Source organism: Alligator sinensis, unplaced genomic scaffold, assembly GCF_000455745.1.
Source record: "Alligator sinensis unplaced genomic scaffold, ASM45574v1 scaffold647_2, whole genome shotgun sequence".
NCBI classification, from domain to species: Eukaryota; Metazoa; Chordata; order Crocodylia; family Alligatoridae; genus Alligator; species Alligator sinensis.
Genome location: NW_005841832.1, coordinates 2,345,817 through 2,355,490, shown reverse-complemented (window position 1 = coordinate 2,355,490; position 9,674 = coordinate 2,345,817). Strand labels below are relative to the sequence as shown.

General features: G+C 47.7%; 2 non-coding genes across 2 annotated transcripts; both read right to left on the bottom strand.

Moving 5' to 3' along the window:
• Nucleotides 1-1,761: 1,761 nt before the first annotated feature.
• TRNAM-CAU lies at nucleotides 1,762-1,833 on the bottom strand. Its single transcript has one exon. It is a non-coding gene; the product is annotated as a tRNA-Met (tRNA).
• Nucleotides 1,834-2,088: 255 nt separating this feature from the next.
• TRNAG-UCC lies at nucleotides 2,089-2,160 on the bottom strand. The gene has a single exon. It is a non-coding gene; the product is annotated as a tRNA-Gly (tRNA).
• Nucleotides 2,161-9,674: the final 7,514 nt, after the last annotated feature.

Genomic DNA, 9,674 nt, shown 5'->3' with positions numbered 1-9,674 from the left:
GTAACCGCAGGTTCCTATATCAGCTCCTATGACTCGGCGTCTTTCAGCAGAGGATAAAGATCAAATAGCTTTCCTAAGTATTATTTTCTCTAATTGTTTCTCATTAAAGAAAAAATCTCTTCAAAACCGTTTCCAATCATTCACATAGACTAGCAAGATGGATGCAGGAAATGAATGAGTCCAGCCTCCTAGTGCTGCTTGGCGCCAAAATGCTTCAAGGGGATGGATTATGAAGAGGGGAAAAAAAATCAACGAAACTGTTGGAGTACTTCGATATCTAGACCTAGAACAGCACCTCGTTTCCCTGCGACAAGATTTTATATTGAGACAGTTTCCCCCCCAAAAAAGATTTACTAAGGAGAAATTATTCCATCCTGCTCAGATACGGTGGCTGCTGCATATCGAAGTCTCTAAAGCTTGCATATCCATCCGCCTTTCCCAATTTCCTCTCGATACAGAGCCAATTTTCAGCATGTTTTGCAGTTCTGAAAGTCTTTAAACCAAATAGGCTGGCTATCACGTAGACGTTTGTGAAACTCAGAAGCACACAATAAAAATAACTTGTAGCTGCAAGCGATGCACTGCTGCAAGTAAGAAGAGAGGGGTGAAGCTGCTAGGCACTATATTTATACTCCATGCAACCAACACTAGAATCTGGGTATAGAGCAAGCCCAGGTCTTTCTGTGCATCATGGGTGGTCCCAAGAGCTTTCTGGTTCAACAGCTATTCTAGGTTTCATCCAAAGGCTTAACCACCGCATCCGTGCAGAGTGCAGCCCTGGCCTCTCAAGGAATAGACCACGTCCACGTCAGTCGTACCCCAGGAAAACCTTCAGCACCCCGCGGGTCTCCTCGTAGATGAGTCCCGAGATGCACTTCACGCCCCCCCCGGTGGTGGATGGCCGGCTTGGTGATGACCTAGATGCCATCGGGTCTGACGGAAGGGAGAACTGAAAGTGCAGCCGGCGGGAACCCTGCAGTCCTCCGGCTGCGAAGCTCCTCTGTCGTCACCAATGAGGCGCAGAGCGTGACTTCCCCACCAATCACTAACCAGTCCTTCACTTTCAAATGAAGTACACTTGGTGACTTTTGGGCTTTGGTTTCTCTGAAACAAACGCCTGTGGCCATTTGGGGGATAAGCAAAGGCATTTAGAGTGACATCTCCTATACAGATTTGTTTCTTTTTTCTGTTTGAGAAACAGCTTAGACGTCCTTTTTATATAACCCGTCTGAATTATTTCCTTCTTTAATATGAAACCTTTTTTTGAGGGTGTTGTTTATAAGGTGCCACCAACCCAGTTTCCTGGATGCAAAGATTACAGCCATATACCTATAGCCTTCTCGCCCTCTCCCCCCACAAAAGCCTATCGGGGTGAAATTGATTGGCCCACACCTACAATTTGAGAATTTGACATGTTGAAAGTAATCAGTTCGATTAAGAAAGTCTTCAGTTCTGTATTTCTATCAATGCCTTCTCTCATAACTGAGGAACATTTGACATTTTTATTCGCCTCAACCCCCCCAATCCCAGCACCGGTTCTCATCCACAGCTAAACCGCCTCAGGGGAATAATCTTGGATATTGGAGGGGCAGCCCCAACATGGGATGTAAAGCTCCTGGCAGTGCTGAATAAAATAATAGATAATCATAAATTGTTTGTATTTTATAATGAAAGCAATAAACTCTCCAATGTATAAATTCCTTGTTCTGATGCATTCTGTGTGGAGAAGACAAACTGGAAGCTATTTTAGAAATAGAAAGCTAGCAGAGGATGGTTTCGATCCATCGACCTCTGGGTTATGGGCCCAGCACGCTTCCGCTGCGCCACTCTGCTGTGGCATCATTATTCTTCATACAGATATCTAAATCCTTTCAACTCAGCCACCACCTACATTCTGACAAAGTTTTGTAATTTTTCCTTCTCAGAGGATCATTGGACTATCGTTTGTTTCCTAAAATATAAATATATAATGTAGTATACAATATAGACATCTAATATAAGTATTTAATTACATTAACAATACAACGATTAAAATTAAGGATTCAGATTCAATACACAGATTGAAGCTAAATAGTACAAAAAGAGAGCTGCGTTGGCCGGGAATCGAACCCGGGTCAACTGCTTGGAAGGCAGCTATGCTCACCACTATACCACCAACGCTCCAAAAAAAAAGCTCTTTCACTGTCTTTTAACTGCCTTAAAAATTAGGGCCTTGAAGTTGATTATTGCAATTAACGTGGCATGAAAAAGTTTGAAAAGAAGGAAGATCCCTAACATGGTGCCCACACTGGTGCATAGTTGTGTATTGTTAAAGCAGTCCTTGCCTGGGAATAAAGTAATTACAAATATGACATGCTATGACACGGGTGTGACAGGGACTGGATCCTGTATGGCAGCCTCATTAATAGGCTGTTAAAGCATTACATTGACTTTACTATGCAGTCTAGGTTTGCCCCCAGGGTGAAATTTGCCAGTAGCATTAGCAGTCATTACTAGAATCTGTAGTATAAAGGGAAAGTCTTTTGCAGTTCCTGCCCCCCCTTCTGGCAGGTGGTCTCAGTTGGCTCTCTCAGAATATAAGAAAGGTCATTTACTGGATGAGACCACAGGTCCATCTTGCTTCATTTCCTGTGTCACAGTACCAGAGTGGATGGAGTGATCCCCCACACAGGGTCCCTGAAGCCCCTCTCTGGGGGATGGAAATGGGGGGTTACCCAGAGCCAGACTGAGCCCAGAGGCTGGTCTGGTTGTTTCCCAATGCTGACAAACAGAGGCAGTATTTTTAGATACCCCCTTCCCAGCAGTTGCCACTCTTCCCTTGGGTCCTGACATGGGGGCTTCACTCTCCTCCCCCTACCCAGCACTGTACCTAGACTCCTGGCGGCCCTAGGCCTCCTTTGCCAGAGATGATAATGATAATTGGACAACTGAAAAAAATTACCATTTTCGGGTCCCCTTTGTGTTGGGGCCCTGGGCAGTCACCCCGTTCACCCATGCCTGTGTCTGGCCCTTCCCAGACCACATTTCCCTGCCTATAAAGAAGTGGAGGCTGTGCCATTGTATCCCCCAGGGAGCATACTAGGAAGCTTTATAGATACAGTCACACTGTCAAGAGAAAATTTGTCAAACTTTATTTATTTAGTACATGAAAAGTCAAGCCACATAAACACGCCATGCATAGTATGTCCAAACTGTTAATAGGGGAAGAACTGGCAATGGTGACCATCACAGTATAATGTGCCTTCTTCCCAAATAATACAAACCAGGAAACAACAACTTGGAGGGGTGCATTAGGCAGGGGCTGGAGAAATAAGAAAAGGACACTGGAAGGTGCACTCAAATTATGTGAGCAGAAGCCACTGCTGTCTCCCAGACCATTATTACTTTTTCTGGCTATGGCTGCTCTGCCAGCAGGCTACTGACTGGATTGCTGATCAGTAGGAAACCCAGCAGTGGGATCCATGGACTCCTGGGTTCCTATTGCTGCTACCTTGAGATGTTGGTCCCTGTGCACAGGGCCCAGTAGGTAATAGCAATTTTTGCCCTTCTCTTATGCCTGGAGCTCGTGGCCTCCATTTTTAGGGCTGATATGGTAGGGGATGCCTGTGATTCCAGGGGGAGTGTGGGTGGCTGGTACGAGCAGGTCTTGAACACCTAGGAGCACTAAAATTGACTCCCAAGCTGTTGAAGATCCCTTTCATAAAGTCCCTCTCCTGATACATGTATTCATTATACTCTGCTACAGAGCTTTTAGCCACCTGAAAGCATTCTCTGGCTTACATCCAAGTCAGCCTTAAGGGATTCAAAATCACATCTCCACATTTCATTCTGCTCATGTATTTCTTGATGCCAGTCTTCTGCTGCGCATGCCTTGAAATCAGCAGCCATGACTAGAGCTTTCAGCATGTCATCCTGCATGCTGCATCCTGCATCTCTCCTTTGCTGCTGCGTCCTCCTTTGCACTGGTGTGTCAACTGCATGAATACATGAAACAGGGAGATATTTTTAGCCTGCAGTCAGTAGGTGGTTTGGAAGTGGTGGGTACAGGGAAACGTGGTGAGGGTACTAGTTTTTACTCTGGAGATGACTGAGAGTGGTCTGTACTGTGTTTGGGGGGGCGGGGGGATAATAAAATACCCCATGGGTACCTCTTTCAGTCTACTTTTCTCAGTATTTTCTGCTGCTTAGGGGGTGAGTCTACACATGATGCTATGCCACCACAGCATTTGCGGGCAAAAGCCGTGACACCTCAGCTATGTCACAGCAGTGATGTGCTCCCCTGTTAAAGCATGTTGCTATGGCAACATAGTGCCTAAAAATAACCATATGCAATGCGCCCAGGGTCTGCTAATTGGCAGAAGTGGTAGGAGGGAGAAGGGTGACATGTGAACCCAGCTGTCTCTATACCGCCACACCTTCCCACAAGATCATCAGGTACCAAACACCCCTTGCCATCACACACTCTTGACAACATGGAGGTAGAGAGACACTTACCATTACTGATTAAGGGCTGTCCTTGATCAAAACTTGGAGATGGGATCAATATCCATGGCGTTGTGGGTGGGCATGATGTCATTGGCACCTGCCGGTTTTCCAAGTCATAGTCTTTGCCTCACATTGTCCTTTCTCTGATGTGGTCCAGGGGGCTCCTGCATTGTCTGTTTTATAGGTAGGGTGATGTCCTGGGAGCAAAATGCTCATGAAAGCCACATCCAGGCTTCCACTTCCCTAGACACTACTGGGACCAGTGGCAATGTGCTGCTCTCTTCCATTTCCATGTCTGGACATTGTGCTGGTTTGGTGTTATTCAGGGGCACACAGACATCAGCAGCAGTCTCTTGGCCCACCTTCTCATGTCCCCCTGGGGTGTCATCTTCAGCCCTAGTGCTCCCTGGCACCAATGCCTCTTGACCCATGGTTGTTCCAAATGTGTGTAGACTCTTGACAGCCCAATCTATCTGTTCTGCCAGTCCCTTCCCCTGGAGCAGACCATGATTCTTTGGCAGAGGGAGATGTCCCATCACTAGGGCCTCTCGCCTCATCTATCACTGCCCAGATTTCCCCCCCATCTTATAGATGAAGCACCACTGTATATCCTGCCACAATCAACAACAGCTGCTCTGGTGTCTGGTGATGGCTGTATCCCAGAATAGGCACTCCCCCAGCACCCTGCCTTTCAAGCTAACCCACTGGCATTGTGGACATCAGATTTAAAAAGTAACCCCAAATCCACATTTTTCTGTGATTAAAATGAAACACCACTAATATATATATATCGGACAAAACCCTGCCTATCACCTACAGCATAGACCTCCCATCAGTGAGCAGGAAATATGCTACACAAGAACTGCAACTAAAGAACTTCATCCCCAACACCAGTTTCTGCCTCTCAGGATGGCAGCTGCCTTGCGGGGCCTGAACTGCTCTTAACTGTCTCAGAATAGATGTCAGGTGGTTTCAAGCAAGCATGCACTCTTGGGGCCTCTCCAATGACACTGGCTGCAGCTCTGGTGCTCAAGCTCAGTTTGCAATGGGCAAACTGGGTTATTCTCAGGCTTTTAGCATAACTTTAGGCCTTCCCAGAATGGAGCAATTAAATTGTACAGAGTGCCGTATAAGGCACTGAGAAAAGTGAGTGCTATGATTGGTGCGGTGGGTTAACCAGGTACAGTAGTTTCCCTAAAAGGAAAGGAAACCAAAAACAGAATAGGATTGGAGTTCCTTATCTAAAAAGATGAGGTAAGAAACTTGAGGATTGGACAGTTTGAGATGAAAAATTTACAAAAGTAGTGGACAAACAAAGAGACAGTGTGTGTTTTGTGTTGCCACCCTGGGGAGACAGGAGCAGCCTTGGGATTCTTGTTTGAGCAACAAAGAATCCAGAAACTAACATCCCACACTCCAGCAGAGGATCTGAGGCTGGTACCACTGAAGGTCACTGTTGTAACACCTGAAGGAACCGCTTGCCAGGTTGTATTACAAGGATAATAAGCTTGTAATAAGCCTAGCAGTTACTAATAAAGTTCACTTGACACCAATTTGGACAAGGGGCCGTGTCAATCCTTGGGGGTCTCTGGTAAAAGGAATCCTGGGGGCAACACAGATGGCCGACCACATCATGTACAAATGCCCTTATGGCCCTTCTTTTGGACACCCAAGGTCTTATGGACACCAGCCATTCTACCTGTTGCTGGCTTTCCGGCCCTTATGCTTCCAAAAGAGTGTGGCGACACTCGCTTCATCATCACTGCCATCATCATTGGGGCAAGAAGTAATTAGGAGATGTTAAGAAGGGGGAAAATGTTATAATGAGTGTACTTAAGTCCTGCTGTGAGTATGTAGTTTTACCACTGTATTCTTAAGGACTCTGCTAGCAGGGAATCCTTACTAACAGATACACCATGAAGGCCAAAATTTGCCCATTTAACCAGATTTGTTCCAGATGTCATGCACCTGAGTAAGTGGGGAAACTGAAGCAGAGCCTGCTTAGGCTTCATTGGGCTGATGTTGTGTGTCAGAATCAGGTTTAGGGTAAAAAGGTGGCCTGGGCGAACTTGATTTTTGGGGACCTCCCCCCGATCTGTCAAACACAAGCACTGGTGCTACCACACACCGCTATGACGGCTCCCACCAGCAACCTGCCCTGCCCAAATATTCCTGAACCACTCTGCTCCACAGCCCAGTGCCTTGCCTAACTCCCTCCCATCACTCCCTCCCATCTGGTGGGTTGCATTCCTTGCCCACTGGTGTGGGAAAGAGAGCACTGGCTTCTGCACTGCCAGTTCCTCCAAGTCGGGCCACTTTGGGGCCCTTCCTGCTCTGCTGGCAGGCACCTCCCTTTACCAATGGGAGGGCCTCTTTGTTCCTGCCTTTGCACACACACATGCTGTTGTCACTGATAAGCGGTGGCTGCCAGCTGCCCATTCAACCTGGAAGCTCATGGGTTAAGATCCAGATGAGCCCTTATGCACAGCTCTGAAGCAAGGAGGGGAAGGAGGCTTTCAGCCTCCTCATCTCTTGCCGCCACCTGCACTATGTGCTGAAGCCTCCAGGCCAAGGCTAAGTGGAAATGGGGGTTCGTGAGAGGTGGGGACCCAGCCTAGGGTGCTGCCTGTAAGATCACAGACCTCCACCCTACAAGGGTCACCTCACCTCCCTTCTTCATCCCAGACTGCTTGCAATCAGGCCCCCACCCCAAGAATGTGCTGCTGCTGTTGCTGTGCCTGGTGGGTCCCCCTGGGGAGGGCCAGTGCTGCAGCTGCTATCTGCCATTAGTGATGAGGGGCCTGCAGCTCAGCTCAGCTTGCCTCAGGGTGGGGATTGGCCAGGATTGGGGCAGGTCCTTTGGCTCTGGTACGGGGCATTAGATGGGCTCCTAGCTTGCCTCCACATACCCAGTAAGCATCCCTAGCACACTGGGAAAATGGAGTCCCTTACCAAACAATTCATCTGCTTTGAGGGGAATAATGGAACACATATTGCACCAATTTAAACACTTCCATTACCCAGCAAGGACAATCCACAGGGGATATAGGCCACTTCTTTGAACAAGGCATGCTAATACATTGCACTAACCTAGTCAATGCAACAAGAAATGCTCTACTCAAGAGGTGTCACTAACTGTTTCAGTGGCCTGGGTGTAGGAAAGTTGTGTGGAGTGGAAGCTCCAAGCAAATCTTACCTCATTTAGAGATTGTGGCTACTGCTTCTAGGTACAGTATAATGCCACTCTGGCTGTAGCAGCTGACCTGGCAGGGACTCAGGGCTCCTGCTGCTGTAGATTTCCTCCCACTGGCTTCAGCAATCCCTGTGGCCTTGGCTCTCTGGGAGGCCACCCTTTAAATCTCTACTTGGGACAAATGCTCCCCTTGCTCAACCTTAGTTATATTACTACCGCTTATTACCTTACACTGGGGGTGCCTCTATATGTGCATATTTACTGCGCAGTAACCTAAGTTGCTGCGCAGTACAGGTGCATGTCTACGTGTGCATGCCCATACTGTGCAGTAAGTATGGTGACTTACACTGACTTGGGTCTAAATTTGCTATCTGCATCATGAAGGTAGCAAATTTATCTCTGATTATTTACTGCTCAGTAACACACCTGAAGATGCATTACTGTGCAGTAGCACCTTGTGTGTGGACTGACTTGGGTCCATGTGTGTGGACTGACTGTACTCCCAAGTCAGTTCAAACATAACATTACTGCACTTTAACGCCTGCATGTGTAGATGTCGGCCTAAATCTGCTTACTGCATAGTAAATTTGCTGTGCAGTAAATGCTTGTGTAGACACACCCTGGTTGTCATATCTAGTAAGATCTAGTAAGATCTAGTATCAGGATCATTGAACCCATACTCAAAGAGCACCAGATCTCAAAATAACATCTTTCCAAATCTGCTCCCCTCCCACTGAGCATCCAACATCATATGCAGGGACAAGGGTTTGGTGGAAAGAGCACTACAACGCACCCAGGTATACAGAGCAGCAGCAGGGGCCAAGCTCAATGTAAGCAATGTAAGCAAAAGCACCTGCCTAGTCCTGGGCAAACTCAGGGACCTGGGGGTCTCCATCCCATGCGAGGGGGTACAGATCCTTGGGGTGGAGTTTGATCCAGAGCTGATGGGCCAGATGGGAAAAGACAGATGCCAAGACAAAACAGAGACTGGGATTATAGCAATCACACTGCCTGTCAATGGTGGGGGGAGCACTCATGAAGGCGATGTTACTGCTGATACTTCTCTACATTGGGCTAGTCTTCTTTCTCTCAGAGCAAGTCATCCAAAGAGCCATGTGTGTTTTCTTTTGGAACTCCAAATGGGAAAAAGGGCGGAGGACCAAACTGTACAAAGTGAAATCGTCTGGAGGCAAAGGAATGCCAGATGCCCTACTGTTCCTCTGGGCCAAGTACATGAGCCAGGTTTGCAAACTGGCAACAGGGGCAGAATCCAAAACAGTCCACTTTGTAAATTATTGCAGGGCAGCTGCTGTGACAGTGACAGGTGCACACGATGACCAACGGGAGCCCACAGGCCATAGATTCATAGACTCATAGATGATAGGGTCGGAAGGGTCCTCAATAGATCATCGAGTCCGACCCCCTGCATGGCAGGAAAGAGGGCTGGGTTTAGATGACCCCAGCTAGATGCCTATCTAACCTCCTCTTGAAGACCCCCAGGGTAGAGGAGAGCACCACCTCCCTTGGGAGCCCATTCCAGACTTTGGCCACTCTAACTGTGAAGAAGTTCTTCCTAATGTCTAGTCTAAATCTGCTCCCTAAATCTAGTCTAAATAGCTTATGGCCATTATTTCTTGTAACCCCCGGGGGCGCCTTGGTGAGTAAAGCCTCACCAATTCCCTTCTGTGCCCCCATGATGAACTTATAGGCAGCCACAAGGTCACCACTCAACCTTCTCTTGCGGAGGCTGAAGAGGTCTAGGTGCCCTAGTCTCTCCTCATAGGGCTTGGCCTGCAAGCCCTTAACCATACGAGTGGCCCTTCTCTGGACCCTCTCCAGGTTATCCGCATCCTTCTTGAAGTGTGGTGCCCAAAATTGCACGCAGTATTCCAACTGCGGTCTGACCAGCACCCGATAGAGGGGAATTATCACCTCCTTGGTTCTGTTCGTCATGCATCTGCTGATGCACGATAAAGTGCCATTAGCTTTCATGATT